The sequence below is a fragment of the Balaenoptera musculus genome, chromosome 1 (genome assembly GCF_009873245.2).
Source record: "Balaenoptera musculus isolate JJ_BM4_2016_0621 chromosome 1, mBalMus1.pri.v3, whole genome shotgun sequence".
Taxonomy (NCBI): domain Eukaryota; kingdom Metazoa; phylum Chordata; class Mammalia; order Artiodactyla; family Balaenopteridae; genus Balaenoptera; species Balaenoptera musculus.
Window position 1 is genome coordinate 130,822,529 of NC_045785.1, and position 25,214 is coordinate 130,847,742.

At 46.3% G+C, this 25,214-nt stretch overlaps 1 protein-coding gene across 1 annotated transcript in view; it reads right to left on the reverse strand.

Annotated features, from left to right (window-relative positions):
* TNR (tenascin R) overlaps nucleotides 1-25,214 on the reverse strand; it is a 417,206-nt gene that overhangs the window by 114,868 nt on the left and 277,124 nt on the right. The gene's annotated exons all lie outside the window — the stretch shown is intronic.

A 25,214-nucleotide genomic window follows, 5' to 3' on the forward strand; every position in this document is an offset into this window, starting at 1 on the left:
TGGACCATAACTAGATGTACTGTCTATCAAGATAGATGCATACAGAACGACCAGAGGGAAGAGGCAAAAGCTTTCACCCGCATCCTTCCTGGCATACCTCAGCGATTAGATCTTCTGCTTCCAAGTGTTAAATAGTACAATAAATACGAAAAGCCCTGTCAGCTGCCCCAAAACACATTTATTCAAATCAGCTGTAAGCGGTTTTTAAAAGTAAATGTCTACATATCAGAAAGATGCAAGGGATCTGGGAAAAAGAAGTCCTAAGAGAAAACTCCCAAATATGTTCTCACACTCTGACAATTGGTGTATTTCCAGGATCTGCAAATTTACCCATGCTGTATACTTTGTTGTAAAATACCCATACCTTTCCAAGTACTCAGTGCTAGTTTGGTTTCAGAAGGGTGAAGTCAGTGTGAAATGAGTTGTAAAGATAGTAACATATTCACCATGTATATTTCAAACACATTCCTGCAGGCAACTTGTAGCTCCATGGAACATTTACTCTGTAGCATAATTTTTCAAAAATATTACATGCATTAATAAAGGTAATATAGAAAAAGCCTCATAAATTCATTTGACTTTTTTGCCAATTGCCAGTGTAATAAAACGCCTTTACATTATGCTGCAATAGAAAAGCTGTGCCCTTTTGCTTGATTAAGTTAAGTCCCTTCCACGTTTACAACTGGATATTTGTGTGTCACTTTATTGCCATCTTATTTTAATTTGAACTATGGATTTCCTGTCTCTGGATGGCACTACCCTTATGGTTTTGGAGAAGGGAACTCTTATTCTGCACACCAGGAGGATCAGGGACATGAATGCTAGCCTAGAATGTTCTATCACTACCAAGCGTTCATGATATTTACACTTTACCCCCCACCCCAGGACTCCCAGGTCAACCAGGTCCTCCAGTCAGTGTTCAGCAAGTCTTTTCTATCACCTACTATGTGCTTGGCATTTTGGAAGAGATGGTGGAGGGTATTGAAGCAAGATCATAAGCTGAGGTGAGAACATTTTAAAAAGGCTTTGCTATGTTGAGCCTGGAGTGGAGTGTGAGACACCCCTAATGCATGTTTCAGCTTCCATAGATAATCACTACTTTTCTCTGCCAGAGCCAAGGAGAATTGTTTTGGTTCTGAGAAAGAGGGGGAAAAGGAGAGGTGGGAACTAAAAGAAGAGAGGACCCTAAGGAAGGATTATGGAGTCTGGATGGATAGTTGGGAAGGATTCGGGTAGAAAGGAATGCAAAAAGATGGGTTCTGAGATTGATTGCTCCAGGAATTGAGATATGATTTATTTCTTTGCGGTTTCCAAAACCTTCAGGAAGTTTTACTGTCCCTATAAATGTTCTGTTTGGGCGTTGATTTTTTTTTTTTAATTAAGAGTTTAATTTTTTTTTAATTAATTAATTTATTTTTGGCTGTGTTGGGTCTTCGTTTCTTCGCGAGGGCTTTCTCTAGTTGCGGCGGGTGGGGGCCACTCTTCATCGCGGTGCGCGGGCCTCTCACTGTCGCGGCCTCTCTTGTTGCGGAGCACAGGCTCCAGACGCGCAGGCTCAGTAGTTGTGGCTCACGGGCCCAGTTGCTCCGTGGCATGTGGGATCTTCCCAGACCAGGGCTCGAACCCGTGTCCCCTGCATTGGCAGGCAGATTCTCAACCACTGCGCCACCAGGGAAACCCTGGGCGTTGATTTTTTGAGGGGAGCTCCTCTTCAAAGGAAACTTTGAAAAAAACTGAATCCCTCATTGACAGGAGCTTGAGGCAGAGGGCTTCGTGAAACCACAAGCCCACGGGAGAGCATTAGGATTCGTCTGGGGCGGGGGAGGTCTGTGTCCACTACAGCTAGAACTCTCAGGATACGGAGGCACCAGAATCAGAGACTCTAATCAAAATGCTTATAATCTGATAGGAAAATCACAACCAGCATGCAAAGCCAAGGTGCCTGTTAGAGACAGAACACAAGTAGTGAATTGAGAGTTAGGGCCATGGTTGTTAGAGGGATAAGAATGAGCCCTGTAACATGAAGAAGGGTGTTAAGGAGTCTCTTGATTTTCTGACTGAGGAACCTAGAACCTTTTTAAAGGAGGAAGTGCGACTTGATAGGGACTTAAAAGAGCTAAGGATTTTGAAGGGCTAAGGGGAATTTGGGTGCATGCCAAAAGAGAGGCCCACATTGACAGGTGCAGTGGGGGAGACATGAAGTACAGCTGGTCCACCCCTGGGTGCCTTACCTCTTGGTCTGTGGGCAGAGCTTCCTGGATGCTAATCCCTGTGACTGTGTCATAGGTCCTGACTCAAATCTGCCACTTACACATTACATCCCTAAAATAACAAATAGCAACAAATAGCATGGTTCATCCACCCATCCATCTTATTGCTAGAATTATGGTGGTAAATAATACAGACACAGTCTCTGCCATCCTGTCCCCTGGGAGAGACAGAGGCCTGACGTGTAAACTCACAACTAAACCACTCTAAACTGCAAGCAGTGACCTGGAGGAGACCAACAGGATGCTGAGATGATATTGCTGGGCAGGTAGAAGCCAGTTAAGAAAAGGCATTCAGGGAAGACCTCGCTGAGGAGGTGATATTTAAACTGGGACTTGAAGAATGCGAAAGAGAAAGTCAGGCAGAGAGTGTGGGAGCGGAGATGAATGGCTCAGGGAGAGGGGAAAGCATGTGCAAAGGCCCTGAGTTGGGAAAGATCTTGACACCTTTGAAGACTCTTGAAGAGGAATATGGCCGATGCAGAGGTCAGGAAGCAATAGACATGACACAGAGTAGGGGGCCAGATCATAGGAGGCCTTATAAACCAAACGAAAGAGTTTACATTCTATTCTGATTGCAGTGAGAATTCATCAAAAATTTTTGAGCAGAAATTTTAAACCTGTTCAAGGCTGTTTTCATTTCTTGGTCTCTATAAAAATGTTCAGTAACAAATTCTCAATACTTTACCTGCGTGTACATGCCCCAGCCACTGTGCTACAGAAGGTGGCGTGAACCTGCTAAGGTTTACTCATTACAGGTCCTTGAACAAGCAACAGATGGATAATAACGTTTAGTCATTGCGGACTGGCAATTACAGTATATATTTAAAGAAGAAATAAAAACATTTCCTGCTTCAAGCTCTCTCATATGAAATGGAGAACCAGTATCTGCCAAATTGTGTACCAGAGACTCAATCCATAGTTCTCAGAACTGATAGAAAACTCCCCGAGGTTAATAATTCATGCATGACCTGTGATTGCAGTGGTACGTTTTATCTGTTTTCATTAGATGTTCTCCTTTATTGAGTTTTCACAGTGCACATCAGTAGCCTCTGTGTGCCCCTGTTTGAAATAAGCTGCTTGCATTTAAAATGTTCTGGACAATATAATTTCTTCTGAACCATTATTGGGAGCACATGTCTCCTGTGTGCCTGGCTTTTTCAGTCTTTTCACACGGGTCTCTAAGACTGTGGTGGGATGTTGATCTCAAGCTTTTTGGGGGTCTAAAGAGTTGGGGCTCTCACTGTCTTAGGGGTCAGCTTGCCCCCTCCTGCTCCCCAATGCAGATCTCTCTGATCCTGAGAGGAGGGTTTCTAACTCAGGGCATTTTGCAAGAAGGCATTGCACATACTTGGAAATGAACAAAGTCCTGGGTCTGCAGGCAACAGGGAGAGAATGACATCTCGGCCCCGCTGGGCCTGACACTGGCACCCAGGGCATCCCAACATCAGGACCAGAGCTCAGAGTCTGGCCTGGTCTGCACCGTATCCTTGGGTCAGAAGCTGGGCTCTGTCCCTTCTTTCCCCTGAGGTACATTCTTCCAGCCACAAGGTGGCTATGACTTTTCCTTTATTTTATCTTTATAGGACTATATAGAAATTCCTGAACTAAGGGCAGCCTTGTAATTACTGGTGGCATAGTCTAACTTATGGCTCTAGTCCTTCCCAATCTGATTGTAAAACCAGTTGGAAACTGTATTGCTATAAAAATACACCTAATTTGAATAGATCTATAGATAGACATGCACATACACACAAATTATTAATAGTGAGCATCTCTGGATGGCGGGATTTTAATTATTTTTCCTTTTGCTTAACTGTATTTTCTTTTTTGCCATGAAAGTGTTATTCAGGTTATAATATACTGAATTATTTATGCAATAAAAAAGCAAAGAAAGAAAAACACTTGCTCAGTCAGTCTTGGTGCCCATCACAGTGAGCTGGGGGAAGGAGAGAAATGACAGCCCTCAAGACATCCAACAGGACCAGCCTCCCACCCCCTGGTACTCAGGGTGTGTGGGTGCCCCAGACATTTGCTGTGTGTCTGTGTGTGTTTGTGTGTCTGTGCATGTGTGTGTGTTCCGGAGGCTCAAAACCTCCCTCTGCTGCTCCCTGCAGCATAAACCCAGGAAACACTTCAGCTGGGTTTCTCGCATCTTCTGAAAGTAGTGGTGGCGTGGAGAGGGTGCAGGGTGGGTGCGGAGAGAGCCCTGGCTCCTCTCAGAGACCCGCACCAACAGTGAATTTGGTTCCCCTCCTTTCTGATCTTCCGCCTGCTTCTCTGTAGATTGTCCGCTTCTTCTCCCTCCTCCTCCTCCTCCTCCCACCATCCCTTTTTATTTTATTCCCGCTCCTTTTTTTTTTTTTGTGCCTGAGTGGGAGGAAGGCATCGTTCTTAAACCATTCATCATCCTGCCTTCTTTCCAGTCCCTGTTGTTGGCAGACACTTTCAGGAGCCAGTGCCTCCCGCTCTGCCTCTTCATAATCCAAGTCAAATTTCTGGAATGTAGAAAATATATTCTCTATAAAACATCAAAGCAAAAAGTCCCAGTGCTTTTGTCAATCAAAACCCCTGGGACTTCAAGACGATGGTCTCTGCTATGATTCTTACAATGCCTGTTGGGAGACACGATCAATTTCTGTGTTTTCTCTATTTTTTTATTAGTTGGTTGTTTTTTGTTCTTGATTTTGTATCCTCTGCGCCCACCACCTGTGGGCAAGGCATAGCTTCTGAGGCAATGAAGGCTGTGGCTCCACGTAGGGAGGGAGGTGTGTGGCACTCAACAAGGGAAAATTCCTCACTTAATATCATCAAATTTTATTTCGACACATGTAATACGGGACCAATTATGTACCTGTCTCTCTTAAGGTTGTTATGAGGATTTAATGAGCTAATCCATGAGAACCTTCAACACACTGCCTGGTAGTAAGGCGTAGTGAGGGCTCAGTAAATGCCGCTTATTATTATCGTTACTGTTACTATCATGCTGTGCATCACTTTCCATTGGGAAAAGATAACAGATGCCTGATTCACCTTCCCCAGGTGCGAACGGGGGTGGTTTGGAGCCATGTCGGAGCTCCAGGGAACCACACCTGACTTCCCCGCCCCAGATGGGCTCTGAGCCCTGGCACGATAGCTCTACCTTTATGTCCCACATCCTGCTCTCAGGAGTTTTTGGGGGTCTTGCTGCCTTGCCATTCTGGTGTCAGTGGCCCACTCTGCTATCTTGTGTACCTCTGATCAGTCAATGTGGATGATCACATGGGACACAGAGACCTGGCTCAGCTCAAGAGGGGCAGAGTCAATTAGAAGCCGCTAGAGGAGGCTGGCCAATCACACACCCTCTCGGGCGGGAAGCAGATGCTTCCAGGTTCAAGGTTCCTGATGTCCACTTTGGTGGCCCCTGCAAGTCCACCAGCGAACCTGCGGTCTAGGATTGAGCCTGGAGCTGTTCCTCCCTCTAAGGCAGGCAGGGGAGCTCGGGGAGGGAGCGGGCTGTGGCTCTGAGCCATCCTACTTTCCTCCATGCCAAGAGCCGCCTGGGTCTGTCCTGTACCCCACACAGAGGGATGGTCCAAGGAAGGCTGAAGCTGCTTGGGCACATTTCAGCCCTTCCTTGGGGCTGGCTCCAATCTAAGAGAATTGGTTTTCTGTAGGGTCTTGTCTTCTGATCCAGCGATCAGCCTGCTGGTATTGCCACCTGCTGACACATTTAAGTGATAGCAGATCGTGGGAACTTCTGCAAAGACCCTAGGTTGTTTTTTATCTGAAATAGTAGAGACCACTTGTAGTAGAAAACACTGTGGAAATTGCTGCCTCCCAAGCAGCCTGACGGGATGACATCCATAGACTGCCACAGAACTGACTGGCAAGACCTCCAATTCCCCAGGGAACCCTGCTACTCCCCTCTCACATACAGGCACACATTCAGTCACACATGCATGCATGCACACACACATACACAGGCACCTGGGCACACATACAGAAGCACACACATGCAGACACACGTACACACAAATGCACGCATGCGCACACACATGGACACATACATGCCCACAGCAGTGTCCAGGGCACCCGCACATCCTCAGTACCTCTGGGGTGGGCTGGTCCTGCAGGTTGTCTTAAGGGCATCCTTCCCTTCTCTTTCCCTCTTCTTTTTCCTGCTCCTCTACAAATGCTAGATTCTTGAAAATATTGAGTGGTTGTGCAGACCAGTTAGGAGACATTTACATTTTGTGCTGGGTCGGTTGCTAAATGAATGGCCCTGGATATCAGATACTCATGGCTGCCATCTGTCCCAAGAAGGCATTTGTGAAGATTAAGGTGAAGAGCAGACAAAAAAGATGGAGCTATAAGGAAATGCTGAGGCTTTGCTAACATGTCAGAGGAGGCAGGGCATCCCATCTGGCTGCGTCCCCACTGATCAGGGCTGGATTTGGGGGGATCCTCTCTCATCTGCTCGTGTAGGAGGGAGAAGCGGCCTTCAAGTTCAGAGGGCCGGGGAAACTCTGCCCTTTTCCTTAGAGATTTGGGAGCTCCCCTCCTCAAGGCTTCCTTCTTTGTAGCCCAGAGAGTCTCCATGTTTCTGCCCGACACAGGTCGGCTTCATCTGCAGCCTCACCGCCTACCTTCAGCATACTCGTGCTTTGCTTCTGCAACACTGGCTCGTCCTCCCACGCTGGCTCACCAGTCCCCCTTGCCTCCGTTTTCTCCTGGGCCCTCTCCCTCTTGGTGCCCCTTCCTTCTCCCTATCTGGCTTAGACCCCAGGCCTGTCACATAAACCACTCTCCTATCGGGAAGGCCAGCTCTCTTGCTCTCCTGTCCACCTACTGCGTCTCCTGGAATAATCTCACAGTCCATCAGTGGAATCCTCCACCTTACCTGGTATGATGGGAAAAAACCTATCCCCCAACCTTGTCATTTAGTGTCCTTAAAGATTTGCGACCAAGTGAGGCTTCATAATCCCTCTCTCTGTCCCTCCATCAGACCCTCAACTCCTCTTCCCAAACCCTGGAACCACTATTTCTCCATAGTCCCTTGCAGCTGTGAGCTGATCTTAACCTTTAGCAAAGACAAAAATAGAGATATTTAGGTAGAATCTTCTAAGACAAGCTCAGGTGTCACCTCCTCCAGGGAGACCTCCTTGATAGCAGAGTGCTCCTCCCAACTCTGGGTTAAGTTCTCTGCTCTGGGTTCCCATAGCAGCCTGTGCTTCTCTTTTCCATAGCACTTATCACACCTGACTGCTGTGGCCTGATCACTCTGTTTACTTGCCTCTCTGAATGGGGAACTCCTGGAGAACAAGGACTGTATCTTGCATCTCTGTGTCTGGAGTGCCTGGCACAAAGTGAGTGCTTAAGACATTTTTTTTTTTTAATCTCAGACTTTCGAGTTGGAAATGATTGCTCTTGACACCATAAAACATTGTTTTTTAAATATTTTTATTATTTTATATTTTTAAAAAAGAAAAATGTTTTTATTATTGTATATTTATATGTGTATATGTTACTTTTCTATTTTATATATCATAAAATATATTTAAATTATTTTTTATGATTAGCTCTTATGCAAATTCTTGGTGGTAAAGTTGGTCTGATATAAGTTATTCCATCATAGCCAGAGATGGAAGTTCTCTGGGCCATTTTTTTTAAAATTATTTATTTATTTATTTATTTTTTATATAGCAGGTTCTTATTAGTTATCCATTTTATACATATTAGTGCATATATGTCAATCCCAATCTCCCAATTCATCACACCACCACATCCCCCCACCCCCGCTTTCTCAAGACATTTTTTTTTTGATGAATGAATAAATGAATGAATGAAGCCCATTCTTCATGGAAACATGGACCCTGACCAGGCAGACTGTATGGGCCAGAGTAGTCAGGGCCAGGGGCTCTCCCTAAAGGGACCCGTGGAAATCCAAGGGGGCCCCGAGAATCTGTCTGCAGCACGGTGATCTGGAAGCACAGCCAGTAACATCCTTATAATAATGAGAAAGCTTTTTTCGTCAACTGGCATTCTGTAGATTTTTAACTGACCATTTTGAGGGGAGGGGAAATAATTTCTTCTCCTACTTTTCTTTTCCACAAAGATAAATTCGCCCTTGGCTTAGAGTCCTGAAGTGTACTACCCGACTGCAAGCTGGTGCAAGGCAGAACGTGAAGGGGATGAAAGCAGCGTTAGGTTCCCCTCTCTCCCTCACATCTCTCTCTGCACCCTCTTGCTACACCTGGATTAGAATGTCCATGCTTTAAGGGGGCTTGAGAACCATCTGGCTCAATTATTTGCTTTTGCACTTTATGGAATGGAGGCCCAAAGAGGCTAGTTCAAAGACTTGTCAGTGCCACCTGGTTAGTAAAAGGGGTGCACCTGAGCCAGGCCTCCAGGCTTCCAGCCTGCACCTGTGTCCAGCATGCAGCATCTTTCCGGCAGAAGTCTTGGTTATGTCTCTCCAGTGACGGATGTCATCACTGTGGCCCTAGGATAGGCCATCCAGCTGTAACACCCCCTCTTCCAAGGATGAGAGCCTCTGATAGCTCTTAAGAGCAGCCGTGCGGAACCTGCTGAGCACAGGATGGTGGCTGGCATCCCCTGTACCTTTTACGGAGCTGCCTATCTCAGCAGCAGGTAGAGCTATCTGTTCCCAGCTTGGCAGGACTGTAGCTCTTATTGATGAAAGAGAAATCAAGCCAAGCCTGAAAAATGCCTTAACATTTTGAACGTTGAAGAGACACAGACTAATGGGTTCTCTCCTTATATGTATTACGTGGTACAGTGACTTGGGGGCACGTCTATGAAGAATTGCTCTGGCTGCGCCCAGCCAGGTTTCCCCTGTCACCTCCAAGCTCTCAAAGCCTGACATAGCTGGGAGTGGACATGTGCCTCGGGCTTTACGGTGCCAGGTGTGCCCTCCCGTGCCATATGTTCCTCTGCCCAGGGCTCCCACGTGGAGGCGGCCAACGCAGCTGCTGAAGGAAGAGTTCGCAGCAGAGGCTGGAGCGTAACAGGAACCAGCACTGTGTTCCCCCAGCCAGCTCCTTTTGGAGCCCTGTGACTCCTCTGTCCTGCTACGCTTCCACTCGGCACTGTCAGATCTGACTTTCGGATGTATTCATTTCCACAAACACGCAGTGCCCCCTGTGTGCCAGGCCCTGTCTGGGCTCTGGGATTCAGCAGTGAGCGAGGCAGCCTGCTCTACAGTCTAGAATGGGGAGAAGGCAGCACCCAACAGGGATTAACATCCCTGTTGTGATGTGATGTCAGGGGTGCAGCTGTTTGGGAACAAACAAACTAGGAGCAGGACCTGGTGACTGGATGGTCGCTTGGGCTTTTGCAGCTCAGATGCACGGGGAAGGCCTGAATGAAAAGGAGCTGGCCACTCTCAAGTCTAGGGGGAAAGCATTCCAGGCAGTGGGGAGAGCATGTGCAAAAGCCCTCAGGAGGACATGCTTGGTGAGTCTGAGAAACGAACAGAAGGCTGGTACGGCTAGAGCCTGGTGAGCTCGGGGGAGAGAGAGAGGCCAGAGAGGGAACCTGTAGAAATTAGTGGACAAGGGAAAGGAGTTTAGATTTTATTTTTACGTAAAGCTTTGGAGAGCTTTAAAGGAGTGGAGAGTGACAGGATCTGATTTGTATTTTAAAAGATGACCCTGTATGCCAACCTTCCTAGCAGCATTATTCACAATAGCCGAAAGGGGGAAACAACCCACATGTCCATCAACTGATGAATGGATAAACAAAATGGGGTCTATCCATGCAATGAAATATTATTCAGTGTTAAAGGGAAGCGAATTCTAACATGCTACAGCATGGATGAACCTTGAGGACATTGTGCTGCGGGAAATAAGCCAGACGCAAAAGGACAAACACTTTGTATGTCCTTGAAGTGAAGTGTATGGTTTCACTTATGTGAGGGACCTGGAGAGAGAGATCTATGGTCCCAGGGAGCTCAAAGTCAGAGACAGAAAGTAGAATGGTGGTTACCAGGGGCTGGGGTTGGGGGAGTATGGGGAGTCACTGTTTAATGGGTAGAGAGTTTCGGTTTGAGATGATGCAAAAGTTCTGGAGATGGATGGTGGTGATGGTTGCACAACCATGTGAATGTCCTTAATATTAATAATTTGTACACTCAGAAAGAGTTAAAATGGTAAATTTTATGTTATGCATGTTTTACAAAAATTAAGAAAAACACAAACAAGAACAGACAAAAACCAAATAAAGACCTCCTGGCTGCTGTGTGGAGCATGTATGGTAAAGAGCAAGCATTGAAGCAGAAAAACAACAAATAATAGTAGAGGCAAATGTAATAACCCAGGTGATGGAGGTTTGGACCAGGGTGGAAAGAAAGGAGAGAGGAAAAAAAAAAAGGATGGAGATAATTTCAAACTTAGAGAAAAGTTGCAAAAATAGGACAGAAATTCCCAGTAACCCTTTACCCAGGTGACTGTTGAAATATTTTGGAAATAACGTTGAGCCAGACTTGACGATGGACCAGTGTGAGGGCTGGAAGGAGAGAAATTTATAGCCCAGTTCCTGAACTTCAGGAAGTTAGATGTGATAGTTAGATGTGAAGGGCAGGGATCAAGTCGTAGACCACTAAGTACCAGCCAACAAAGCCAGGGCCCAGAGAGGTGAGGTGAGTTCTCCTAGGACACACAGCGAACACATGGCAGGGCTAGGGTGTGAGCTCAGGTCTCTGATTTGCAGTTTTTGATCAAGGGTGAAACTGCTTTCATTTTAGCCACATTTCACCTTTATGAAAAGGTCAGGGAGGGGTGGGCAGAGTCAGATTCTCAGAGATGGACCCTGCTCTCAGGCTCCTGTTATCCTTACAGGGAAAGGAAGGTGAGCTGAAGCCACCAGACAGTTGCACAGTTTCTCCATCTTCTAAATGAGTCTAACAATCTGTCTGCCGGGGCTGGGGATGGAAGTAAAAGAACATTTCTTTCCATTAAAAGGGTTTTAGCAGACAGAGTTCTACCCGAAACATCTCTCCACACCCCCACGTGTATTCCACACCTCTTGCCAGAGTGACTGAACTCTCAGCGATAGAATCATTCCTTAGGGTTGTAAGCAGAGGTCAGAGAATGCTCAGAAGCAGCCAGTCATGCTGCATTCATTCATTCATTCATTCATTCATTCATAATGTGCCCAACTATGCCAAGCACAGCATGATAGAACGGAAACATTCTCTCTTCCCCGCAGTGGTCACCTGGTATTGTGGAAAGAACGTGTGCTTTGCAGACAGACAGAGCACTCTGAGTACTGGCTCTATCATGTTTTAGTTGTATGACGTTGAACAAGTATCCCTCACTGTCTGAGCCATGGTTGCTTCATCTGCAACATGGAAACCATGGCAGTTTTAAAGCATGGTTGCAAATTCTTTTATACTCTTCTCATTGAGACATAGGGTCTATGGCACCTGGCACTTAGTAGGCACCTGATAAATATCCAGTGAAAGATTTCCTAAGCAAAAGTGGTTGGCTGGTCTCCTTAATGAAATAGAGTCTAGCAACGGATAGTTCAGGCAGTTCAGGCTAAAGGTACTGAAGAATGTTTTGCATGAGAGATTTTTCTTAAGTTAGTAGCTTTTGAAAATAGCCAAGAGCCACGTCTAAAACAAAATGTATGCCCCACGTTCAGCACGATTTTCTGATATAAACTTTCCCTCTACATCTCTTAGTATCATAAATTATTATAGCTGGGAGAAATCAGCTCTAAAATTCTCTGTTTCTAAGTGAAAAGCTCTATTATATCTTTAAAAAATTGAAATGATATTTTTTTCTGGATAGTAAAGAAAACCAAAGGTCAGGGTATTAAGGGGAAACTGAGGACTTTTGCAATTTATGAGTCAATTTCTTGGGTCGGCAGACCATTGGGATTTCTCCCAGTTGCTGTGAGGGGTATTTCAATCCTGTATCTGGCTGCTGGAATAATTCTTCTTCCATTTCTGTAGCTCCCCACAAAAGTCTGCAGATTCTGGTAGATAAATTGTCAGCAGTCCTTCCCATTTCTGAGGCATTAAGTTTAAATCCTGTTAAGGTTCCTCATATATTAAAAATAAAACTTCTATTAACTTTTCCCCTGTCAGTGCGATCAGAGTTAAATTAATTTTTAACACTTGAGTAAAGCAGCACAAGAGAAATATGCCCCTAGAGCTGCCGCATGTGGGCTGCCGGTGGGTCAGGGAGGCCTGGATTGGCTGACTCCCTACAGAAGCTGCCCCAAGGCAACAACTGATTGTATTTGGAGGGGCTCCGTCTCCATTGACAGTGCTCCTGGCAGTATAGTAAGATGTGGTGGGATCCCAGGCTGTGGTCGATGGGCCATATGCAGGTGGATGGCTAAACAAGACATTGACTTTGTAGACAGGTGCTAGAGCACTGAGATGGCCCACCAAACTGGCCTGCCTGGGTTTTCACTGATTTGATCATGTGGTATCATCACCCCTGGAGGTGCCCTGTGACTCACCCTCAGTGCCCAGGGAAAGAGCTCATTTTTGAAGCTGAATATATGATTTGTGAGAGCATGCGCTTATGTATAGTTGATGTATAACCAGATACATAGTTGAACCCCTGTTTTCATCACTTGAAAGCTGTAAGACCTTAAGCAGAAAGATAAAGGAGGGTGGGAAAAGAGCAACTATTTATTGAACACTTACTTTGTTTTGGGCCCTGAGCTAAGGTGTATGTGTGTGTGTGTGTGTGTGTGTCTGTAAAACTTATTATAATATTATATTAACTACATGTATGTGAATAGTATGTTAACTACATCATATTAACTACATCTGTTATCACATACATTAAATATATATTATGTATATTACAAGAAAAGCCATTTAACTGTTAAATGACCGAGTTCTTATTTGCACCCAGGCCTATCTGATTCCAAAGCTAGTACTTTTAAGGTTTTAGTGTAAATTATTGAAACTCCCTGTCCCTCAGTTTCCCATCTATAAAATGGGGAAATAGTACCTACTTCATAAGCCCATTGTGAAGATCTAAGGAGATAATGTGTGTGGAATGCTTAGCACAGAGCCTGGTGCAGAGCTCAATACATGCCAGCTACTATTGCAGTAGTAATAGTAGTAGTAATTAAATTCCCTCTTTCTTGCAAAGGCGGAGAAGATCCTTATGAACAAATTAATTAATTTCTTGACTGTTGTGTGCACCATTTTGGGAGAAAATGATAACACCAGAGGTTCATTGATTCATCCATTCATTCATTCATTTGTTCAATGTATATTTATTTAAAAGGAATAGGATTTAAGAAACACAAGACATGTACCCCATCTTCAAGGAGTTTACAATCTGGTTGAGACTGATGGACATATGCACAAGATCAAATAAATAATAAAGAAGGCAATGAATGAGTTAAGCCAAATAAGTAAGGTTTGAGGAGGGGAGTCACCGTGGGCGAGAGGTGTGGAGCTGACTGGAGCTGGGCTCTAAAGCAAGCCAGCTTTGGCTTTTAGGAGAGAAGATGGTCAGGACCCCTCCTCCCAAAGTCAAGAAAGTACCTTGGGCCCCAGCAGGCAGTTGGTCTCTCAGAGATGGAACTTTCATTTTGCAACTTCTACTCTGAGCTACACAGAATTGGACAGGATTCAGAGAAGGAGTTTTATGGAAACTTGAAATAGAAGCAAACCCTTTCAAAAGAAGTGTCCTGTTTCTTAATAAAAATTCTCTTGAATACAAAGATTATATTGTCACACTCCACCATAATCCATAGACCACCACCACTACCTCACCATCACTGTCGTTGTGATCATCTCCGCCTCTACCATCCCTCCACTATCATCATCCTCTCTACTGCCGCCACAATCATCACCTCCATCACGTTAACAGACCACCAGACCCTCCCCATCTCCACCGCCACCATCACCACCACCATTATCACCTCCACCGCCACCACCGTCACCTCACCATCACCTCCACCACCACCATTGCTACCATCACCTCCAGCACCATCTTCATTACCTCACTGCTACCGCTGTTACCACCAAACCCCCACCAGGCAAAACGCCTAACTCTGAGCCAAGATGGTTATATAAATGAGTGGACCTCACCTAAAGGTTTACACCAGTCTAAACGGAGTGAGAGATTTATTTCTTCTGTTCCCTCATGTGAGATGAAGTGGGAGCTGGTCTTGGCCCCAAACAGACCTATTGGGAATACCTTCCCCACCTTGTGATCATTTGGCAAAGCTGATGTTACGAAGGAAATGCATTTAAGTGTACTTGCCTTCGTCTGAGCTAAGGTTCCCACCTCCTTCAGGTGTGCCTGGAGAGCTGAGGAGAGGTCCAGTTGTTCACAGTTCCGGGAGGTGGAGGTGGGTGGCGGCCGTGGAGAGGGGAGCCTGAGAAAACCTGCAAGACAGGAGCTGTTTCCTTCCCACTCAAAGCAGCCCACTCCCTTCAGGCAATAGACAACTCTGACTTCAAACCCTAGCCAGGGATACTGCCGCATGAGTAATGCCCAGAAAGATGCTATAAATGGTTTCTTTCATCTCCTATTGAAATGAAAGAACAAGAGAGAGCTAGAGTAGAAATGAATTGTATTCCTACTGCAGAGAGCCCATTTGATAAATAATGTATACAGAGTTTGCAGTAATAACTGCTCTTTTCTGATTCAGCATGTGCGGGTGAGTTTTGACATATATTCTCTGTATTTCTAACAGACCGTGAATGACTGGTGTATGGATTGGCATTATGAAAGGCAGGGCAGACTGTTAACATTTGCTGTAGTGTCAGGAAGGTTAATCTGGCTTTTCCCTTGAGCTGGGGGCAGGGTGCCTTCGCCTTTCAGTGGAGATGTAGGAGGAGAGGCAGGAGACAGATGGAGGATTCTTCTTCTTCCCCTGGGCTCCTAGGAACAGGTGGCAAGAAGATGACGCATGCCACCAAGGTGGAGAGACCAGGACCCAGGCGGGCAAGGAAATGTGTATCTTGAGTATCTCTGCTGCCTTCCGCAAGCTTCTTTTCTCTTAGCATGAAAGCAAGTCCAAGAGACCCACTGGGTGCTGGCAAGAGTGTGGAGATATGCACCCAAGCTTTCCAGGTGGACTTCCCTGGAGGCCTGGGGTGGGGTGGTGGGGGGGGGGAACGTGCCCCTACCAAGACAGAAGAAGCACCAGGATGTTGGAAAACTTCCCCAATTCTGCCAGCCCTTGGATTTCCAGGAGGCAAACACTGGGCTCAAGTTGAAAAATTAGTACTTTGATCATCATATATAATCTTCCATTTTGCCCCTAAAAGAGTGTTTTTACCATGTGTTTTGCCTTACAAAGTATCCTCACATATCTTATCTCATTGGGTCCTCACAACAACGGGGCAGGAATTGTTACCCCCATTTTATGATGAGGAAACTGAGGCTAGGAAAGGTTTGGGAACTTGCCCATGGTGGCAAAACAGGTAAGAGGAAGAATTTACTCAAAATATGCTCCAAGTTAGGTTTTCTGACTCTAAGCTCAGTGCTTTTCCTACTCAAGGTTTCCTCTCTAGAGGCATTTCTGCAGAGACTTCATTGTGCTTTGTATGTGTGTGTGTCGGGGACAGGAGCAGGTATGTGCGCATGTACGTGCACACGTCCACACACGCTCAGGTGCACACACATGAATGCATGCACACACACATGCACTGTACACACGTGCACAGGACACAGATCACACAGATGCATACTCACGCATGGACCCACATGTGTGCACACGGGGATGCATGTGCACACACAGTGCAGGTGAGCACACACGTGCACGCATGCTTGCACAGCTGAAGCCACAGGAGCATTCCCAGTAGGGGAGGGTTTCTGCTATTCAGTTTATTTCCCTTCCCTTCAGTGAGAAATCACTCAAAACCTCAAGAATCACTCCTTCTGGCCCCAGATGGATGGGTGGAGCAACCTGGGAACCCCAGGAAATAATTTCCACCCTGCAGGCGTCTGCGATTCTGGAGAATCATGATCCACGGCCTCTTTTAGCGACTGACCTCCGGTTGGGGTTCGTAGCAGTTGGTGGCTGCAATTTGCTGGGAGTAAGATTTATAACGCTTGGTGTTCAAGAAGATGTAATTTACCTCCCCAAGGGGACAACTTTTGCTCCCAAGAAAATGTTTTCCCTCCCCTCGCTCACCTTTAGATTTAAGAAATTGCTCTGAGAGGTGAGAAGTACCTAAAACCTTAAATATTAGATTCCCTTCCCCAAAGATTAGACAACATTAATGTGAGAGCTGACTCATGTTTTTCCTCAAAGGTTTTTTTCTTGATTCTCCACTCAAATAACCTACAAGGAACTTTCCATGAAATAACAGAAAACAAATCCTCTACATCTAATATTTTTCTCCCCATACCCCTTCTTTCTTCTCATCTTTTACTTTGATTCCTTTCTGCAACATCTCTTGGGAAATCTTACTTCTTATTTTCACGTGTTTACTGCTTCTGCTCATACTTTTTTTTATGTCAATTTTTAGGGGTTTTTTTTCCCTTCCACTCCCATGAATTCTTAATGGTTTCCTTCAGATGGTCCCTTATTTCTGCAGTTCTTTCGCTTTTCCTTTCCTCGTGCCCTGGGTCTTGTCCTCGTCTTTGCCTTACATTTCCTCCTCCATCTTTGCAGGGAGGTGTTCTAAGCAGAGTGAGCCTTTGGGATTGGGATGGACCTAAGTTTGACTCCAGCCTCTACCACTTAAATAGCAGCATGACCTTGGTCAGCCACTTTCACTGTTCTCAGAGCCTTTTGTTTCTATATTTGAAATGTACGGTATTAACATCTATAACGCAGAGTTGTTTTGAGAATTAAGTGAGATCTTAAGGGAAGCACCTCTCCCAAAACCTGACACGTAATGTATCTCTACAATATCCATCTGCCCTCCGTGCTTTCTCTTTTGACCATAAAATGTGTCCTCTTCCAGTCCTGTTTGATTCTTTAACTTACCTGGATTAAGTTGCATGAGTTAACTGGCCCCATAAAGGTAGAAATGTCCTTAACATGGTGAAGGACAAAGAAGATCCCAAATAAGACAGGCTTGATTTGATGCCAATGCAAATGAAAATGCAGAAGCAAATTAGACAATGAAGGAAATTGTGAGGCTGAAATATGTCGAAGTTTCGGTCCTCTCACACTGTGTGTGTACTGAAAACATTTTGATAAATGGGAGAGAAGAAAAATCAAAATGTGCTCCTTGGTTCAAACAAGCTGTCATGGCTTGCAAGATAAAGATGTACTCGTCCAGGGAAGTCAGTTTCTAGACACACACCATCATTATGCGCAATTTAATAATATACACAGACATTCTTCCGAGTTCTTGTTTGGCAGTGGCCGACACTCCAAGAGCTGATCTTGATAATTTTGTGTGTTTGGATCCTGCGGTAAAACAAGCAGTCTCAATATTTGGGTTCACTGGGAATGGGTTCTGGAATTGTAATGATGATTAAGTGGGGGAACGTCCTGTTGCCTTGAAACTTAGTTAACTCACACTGACAGGGTGAGCTTGATGATTTGCGTAAATAGCACCACCCCTATCAACAATACCAACGCACCACCACCACCTCAAAAAATAGCAACAGCCAGCAAGACGAGGACAACTGGTCAAAGAAAGGGCACAATGGTTGAAGGGGCTGTAGGAGAGGGGCAAAAATTTGCACCCTGGAGAGGTAGGGCTTTTTTGTGGGTGTGTGAATAATCAACTTTGCCAGCAAGATAGTTTTAATTCTTTTGACATAGAGATAGACCATTTTAGAAGCTGTTTCTGTAAAATGTAGAATTGTGTTATTGTACCTTTATTAGAGGAGAAAACAGGCCAACAGTAACTTTCTAGAAGTCAGGGCCTAGAGCAGAAGGGCAGTTTTTCTCTGAATCACATTGGAGAGGCTCTGCCTTAAAAGATTCTATATCTATTTTCATCTTTAAAGAGCCTAGAGTCCAGAGCAAGAGTCCTAGAGGGAGCAGATGACCTTAGGTAGATTCACATATACCACCTGCTTGAAGGTTTCAACAGGAGCTTCTAATTCCTCTATGTTTTCCAAAGATTTCAGCCCTTTCCTGGTTTTATTTCAGAAACTCTATTATGTATGCTTTTGCCAGCACCCTCAGTCTTTCCTCTTTTACCATCCTTTCAATGTATACACTGTCCAAAGCCAAAGCATGGGCAAAAGCAGCTTGCTTAGCTCAATGTATCATCAAGGAATTAGGTTATTTCTGTTTTCTTGCACTGACATTCTCATTATGTTGGCTTTTGTTCTCAGGCTAGACTCCTCTTGATCCCAAAATAGTTGCCTCAGCTCCAGTTATCACATCCTTACCCAGCAATGTCCAAAGTTTGGAAGTGGGGTAAGAGGGACATTCCCATTCTTGTATCTCTTTTTAAAATTGAGAACATCCCCTAAAACTGCCTCACAGCTCATTGGCCAGAATTGTGTATGTGCCCATTTCCATGACAATTCCTTGCAAGGAAGAATAGAGTTACCATCATTGGTTTAGACTGATCAAGACCCACTCATCTCTCCTCCTGTCAGGGGCTAGAGAAGGAGCCATCCTAAACTGATTGCCATTAGACACTTGAACCAAATTGGGATTACGCTACAAAGAGGAAATGAGAGAGGCCATTGGGTAGATACCCACAGAGTACATGCTTCCCAGTGGAGTTGGTAACATAATCAGGAGTATATAAAGCAGAGGGCTGCTGAGGAATGACATTCCCTTCTTCTCTGGTCTGACCTGCCTCAGGATACTTGAATCTGAAGCACAGGTGTGCTGTCAAAAAGGATGTGTAGCTACCGCATAGGCTTGTTCATTCTGAATAATTGGTCCCTTGATGTTCACGTGACTAATCACTTCTACCACAAGAACTAAGCCACAAATCTCTTCTCCCCAACACTTGATAGAAAGCCTTGAACTCAAAGGGGAATAATCAAAGAAAAGAATTACTTGATAACAAGACAACTCCCAGCTGCATTGAACTCAGCACTTTGGAATGAGGGGCAAATCCATTTTGCCCACCAGGTTAAATAGACATGGGTTAACTTTTGTCCTAGGAGCCCCAGGGCTTCAGAAATCCAATATCCAGAATTAAAGTATTTAGCAAAATGCAAACAATCCTGAAGAAGAGCAAGAATCCCATTAATAAAGATTGTGCATTGTACCGAGCTGGAAGACATTGCCAGTCCCAAGGAAAATGAGAAGTTAGCCAAAGGAACTAGATGTGAAGAACCAGGGGTCAGCAATGAGAAGGTCAGGAGTTGCTGGGAAAGCCACACAGTTCAGATGTAATAGCACCCAGAACACAGGCGTTCAAGCACCTGGGAAATTTCTGGATTGTACACTGGATCATTCCTTAGCAATGAGCTGAGCAAATGTTGCAAACTGAAAGGATACACGGGAACAACAGTTCACGTGAGCAGAGGTCATTTTCTAGAGCAGAAAAGCAGCCCTTTCGGGACCTTCCACAGTCCTATTGCACTCACATGAGCCAGGAAATGTTCATTAGGATAGATATCATTTGTTTTTCATTGTCTTCTACCCTATCAATTGACTTTATTTAAAAATTTTCCCTGTTCTAATACCATAGACAGGGCACTAAAAATGAAGAAAATTATTCAAATACAGGGCTTGAGAAATCCAGCCACCAGATTGCTGCTGGAGAGTGGGCTTTGCCACCTGGAGGACTCTGCCTCTCCTGGAATGGGAAGAGGACAGAGGGCTGTTAGCCTTGAAGGCACGCGACTTGCCCTGCTCCTACCGAAGTGGGCCCTGGGTTGGGCCAGGCCTGGAAAGCCAGTATGCAGATTAGGCCATTTGTTTCTGAGCTTTCACAGACTGGTAGGAGAGACATCAGTGCATCCCAGGCCTGTGTGCCAGGTGGCAGCCAGGCGTCCTGGAGGAATGAGCGAGGGCCATCTTGGCCTTGGACCAGAGTTCTATGACACATGGCTGTTCAAAGCTGGGCTGGCCTTGATAGAAATCCCAACTCTACTTCTTACTTATTGTAAGACCCTGTGCAAGTTCCTTTCCTTCTTTTAGCCTCTATTTTCTGATCTATAAAAGAGGGATAATGGGACTTCCCTGGTGGCGCAGTGTTTAAGAATCCGCCTGACAATGCAGGGGACACAGGTTCGAGCCCTGGTCCAGGAAGATCCCACATGCCACGGAACAGCTAAGCCCGTGTGCCACAACTACTGAGCCTGTGCTCTAGAGCCCACGAGCCACAACCACTGAGCCCATGTGCCACAACTACTGAAGCCCGCACGCTCTAGGGCCCGTGCTCCGCAACAAAGAGAAACCACTGCAGTGAGAAGCCCGCGCACTGCAACAAAGCATAGCCCCCGCTCGCCACAACTAGAGAAAGCCCGCGCGCACCAGCGAAGACCCAACACAGCCAAAAATAAGTAAGTAAATAAATAAATAAATAAATTATAAAAAAAAAAAAAGAGGGATAATAATCCTGCTGAAGCTTCTAGATTGGGATGGTTAAAGTAAATAATCCACGTAAAATTTTAGCTCGGTGCCGGGCATGTTGTAAGTACTGGATAAATGCCAGCTGTTATTTTGTATAAGTCAGTGGAATAAAATGGGACTTGATGACAAATGCTTAAGTAGATTTCAAAGCATATTGATAATTTAGCAGCTAAGTGCCCTTATGTGATTTTTTTAATGACCTTTTTTAAAAGTTAGAAGGTGCTTGCTTTTCCCTTGGTGCTGGTGCAGCCTGCTTGCCAGTCTCTGTATCTCCCACAGGTTCAGCTCTGTTGGGGGTCCTAGGCTCAAACCTCCAATGCTTGGCACACGGTAGGGGACCCAGAAATATATGTTGAAAGAAAGAGGTAGGGATGGAGAAAGTAAAGAAGTATCCAAGAACTCCACCTTGTCCTTGCTCTGAAACAGCCCTGCCCATGGCCCAGACTGACCTCTGCAGCCAGCACTGCGCCCCTGAACTGGATGCCTAGTGTGGCAATCTGCCCCCCACACCCCCCCACCTCTGGTCCCTTAAGGCCCCCCAATAAGCAGACCTGCTGGTTGACGTAACCAAGGTGGTGTGGGGTGGCTTAAGACAGCTCTTGCTTGGTCCCCACCTTTTCATACTCCAACCCTGTTTTACCAACTTGGACCTTAGCTCTGCCACCTTGACCTCAGCTCTGCCTCTGGTCTCTTGAACGTGCTGTGCAGAAGTGGTCTTTCCACCGTTACACTAACCATAGGGTTTTTATTACTTGAGGCCCTACTTGCCACGTATGGGCATCATATTGGACATTATTATGCCCTTAATCCTCAGAAAAATCCTGGGAGTCAAATTCTGTGAACGCTATGTTATAGATTGGGTAACTGAGGCTCAGAGGGGTGAAGAGCCTGACTCAGGACCACACAGCTAGGAACCAAATACCAGTCTCTGGCTTCAAAGCTCATGTTCTAGTTATTCTTCAGCCTTGGCTTTTCTAGTGGACACCAGCTTGGCTCTCTGAGTCCTGAGGCCTCAGTAAAGACTCCTGCCTCCCCCCGGTTTCTGTGGAACCCGCTTTCCCCAGCTGGTCACTTGGCTGCTGTCTCAGCTAGATTCCTTCCACAGTTCCTCCGTCTCCCAGGAGGTCTGTATGCTCCTGACCCCACCTCTCCAGGCTTGGACTGCAGGGACCCAAGTCCTGTCCTGAATTTCTGTCCAGTTACAGGGCCCTGACACCATGACCATGTCTTCCTGAGCTGGCCAGGGTGTCTACCACCTCCCTGCCTGGGGGTCCCATCATTGATCTGCTATGTCAGGAAATCCTGTTTCTTCTCCCAGATGTCTGATGCACACTGCTTGTTGGAATGACAGTCATTGTCAGGCCCGTGGATAACTCATTCAACCTGACAGATTGTCTAGCTCCTACAACTGCATCTTATGTCACCATCCCACTCAAATGGTCCACATACAGCAGACAAAAACCTGTTTAGGGATCTGAGCTATCTATCCTTCCCTACTAGGCTCCCCAGACATATACAAGCTGCCAAGACCCACATCCGGGACATGGCACAGTCCCCAAACTCCCTGGCCTTTGCTCTCTGGAGTCTGATTAAGTGGTGGCAGAGGTGGGAGAAATAGGTCTTAACCCCTGAATCCTCAGAAGAGGGAGGCTGGGATTCCAGGGCCTGGCAGATGATTAATAGACCTGGCATATTAGATTTGACACATCAGGGCAACATTAAATGTGATTTATGACTTGGTTTTAATCGAGATTTTACTGAATTATTATTCAATGCAGAGCGCAGACCTGGACACATATTCCTAAGTGTGCCAGGCGTCCTGTGCTTAGAGCTGGGCGAATATCTTCTGCCCAGGGGTGATGTCCATGCTCTCCCAGTGTGGTGCCAGAGGCAGCTTCTTGCTCTGCCTGCCCCACACCCCTCCCCCTCCCTGCCAGAGAGGGTCACCCGTGGAAGAACAGCACAGGCAGAGGAGTTTGCCTCTGTCACTTCGTTCTCCTTAACCTTTTCAAACCCAAGGTCAAACCACAGATTGACCTGGTTTGCAAAATGAAGCAATGAACTCCATGAAGTGAAGGTATAAATGACTTCATGGAGCATTTCCATTCTAAAAGAGAAGAGAAGAGTTAGGCAGTGTTTTAACTCAGGGGAATGACCTTTCCAGGGGTGGAATTTCAGCCCATTGGGGAAAAGCTTGAGGGGCTTGTCCACAGGCAGACATCAAGAGACAGCCATGAGTTTTGGAGGTGGGAGAGGAAATGACATGGCAGTCTTGAGGCCCCCCCCTTGACCCATGGTGCTTGGGACTGCGGCTGCCACGCTGGCAAGTTGTGATGGTCATACTGAGGGTACTCATGTCTGCGGGGATGATGGGTGTGAGGGCAGGGAGGAGGACGAGGAAATATGTGGGAACTTTCTCCCCGCCCCCACGAGGCTGCCTTCTGACCTACAAGTGGGAAAACTGGGCTTAAACTACATTTATTGAATTTTGAACTGCATTGGGCCAAGAAAATTACTCGTTAATATATAAAGCACTGCGTTTCCCATAATGTGAATGCCAGTGAAAAATGGATTCGTGCTTGCTTCTCTCATAGAGAGAAGCTTGCCTTTAAAGTACTAACGTAAATGTGTCCTTAGGGAGAGAAGGAACGGCAAATTAGATAGAAGCTTGCAATATGATATGGCAGCCAAGAAAGCTCGCGCTCAGCTCTGCGCCTGCAGACACACAGAGCTGAAGGAGGAGGTTGGCAGAGTAGCAGGAGCAATTGGGGCAGCGAGTCTTGATCTCCAGGAAGTTGGGCCCCCAGCCTTCCTTCCTGGACACCTGCTGAGGGTGAGAGAGCTCGCTGCTGTGGGTCAAGTAAGGGAGGTTGCCCAATGTGGAGGGAAGGGCATGGTCACGGAGGTATAGATATGGGTTTGAATCCCTCCTGGTCATCTCTGGGCAAGTTACTTACCCTCTCTGAGACTTAGTTTCCTCAATGGTATATGGATGGGGGCAAACTACTTGCCATGTGGAGTTCATGTGAGACTTCGCTGAGGTACTGCATGCAAAGTATCTGGCATCTAACCGTGTTCGTTCCCTTTACCTTTAACATTAAACGACAAATTTAACAAAATGTGGTAGCACTCTCCAAACAGAAGACCATTTGGAGAGTGCTACCATCCCTTTAACAAAATATGCTCATTTATCCCACGTTTGTTGAGTTCCTATCATGCACAACGTGGCTCTTGACCCCAAGGAGCATAGGATGTTCCAGTAGGTACAACAGTAGTGACATTCAGGGGAGATTATAGAAATACAGAGGAGGTGGAATTAAGCCAGTGTGAGGACGTGGGGGAAATCTGAGAAAGGTGCCAGGAGGATGAGGAGACACCTACGTTTTAGTCTTAAGTATGAACAGGAGCAGCCAAGGGAAGGGGCGTTCTGGGCAGAGGGGTGGGCAGGAGCCGAGGCGAGGTGGTAGGAATCGGTGTGGTGTGCTTAGGGCTTCAGTGTGGCCGGAGCACGAGGCGGAGTCAGGGGCAGAAGCAGCTGAGGCCAGCCAGGCCATCAGCAGTCAGACCACGGAGGGTCCATACTGAGCAGGTGGACTTTTCTCTGAGTGGTGCAGGGAGCTGTTGAAGGTGACCGTGGATCTGGCAGTGTGTGGAGGCTGGCCTGGGGAGGCTGGGGCAGAATGGCTGGTCGGGAGGCTCTTGCTGAGGCCAGTGAAGGTGACAGTCACTGAAAGTCAGAAATGGAGTGTTGGAGCTGGGGTGGGGTGGAGGGCAGAGACGAGAGACGTGTTTTAGGAAGGAAAATGGGAAGAAAACAGGCCTGAGGAAGGCGTCAAAATGGTCTTCAGTTTGGAGAGTGCTACCAACAGACAGAGAATTCGGAAAGAGGAACATTTGGTGAAGAAATCACTGAGCTAGGTTTCAGACTTGTTGAGTCCGATGGACCTACAGGGCTGCTAGCGGGAGATGACCAGTGAGTGCCGGGCCACAGAGAGCAGGATGGCAGATATGCCCTGGCTCTCTGCTAGATGTTCTGGGGCTTCAACAGCAAGGAAGGCATAGCCTCCGCCCTCGAGGAATTCACGGTCCTGCCGGGAGGCCTCGTTGCCATGAGAACACAGCTCAAAGGGCGATTGACTATGTGTGGTTGGGTCAGAGAAGGTTCAGAGAGCAGGACAGTTTTGAGCTGGACCCTAAAGGATGAGTAGAAATGTACCAGGTGGGGAGCTGAGGTTGGCATGGGGGTTGGTGCTTCCTCACTGGTGAGAAAGGTACATAAAGACATAGAGGAGCTGGAACACTGGGTATGAGGAAGGTTGCGTGGCCTCTTGCAGCTGGACTGGGGGCTGCCCTGGTAACCAGGGGAGCAGGAGATGAGAGAGGAAAGGAGGTCTAGAGTCAGACTGTGAGGGCGTTTGGAAAGCAGGCTCAGGTTCCTCTGGCATGATCCTAGAGGAAGTGGGATCTAACAGTTTTAGGAATGGCAAACCTGGGTTT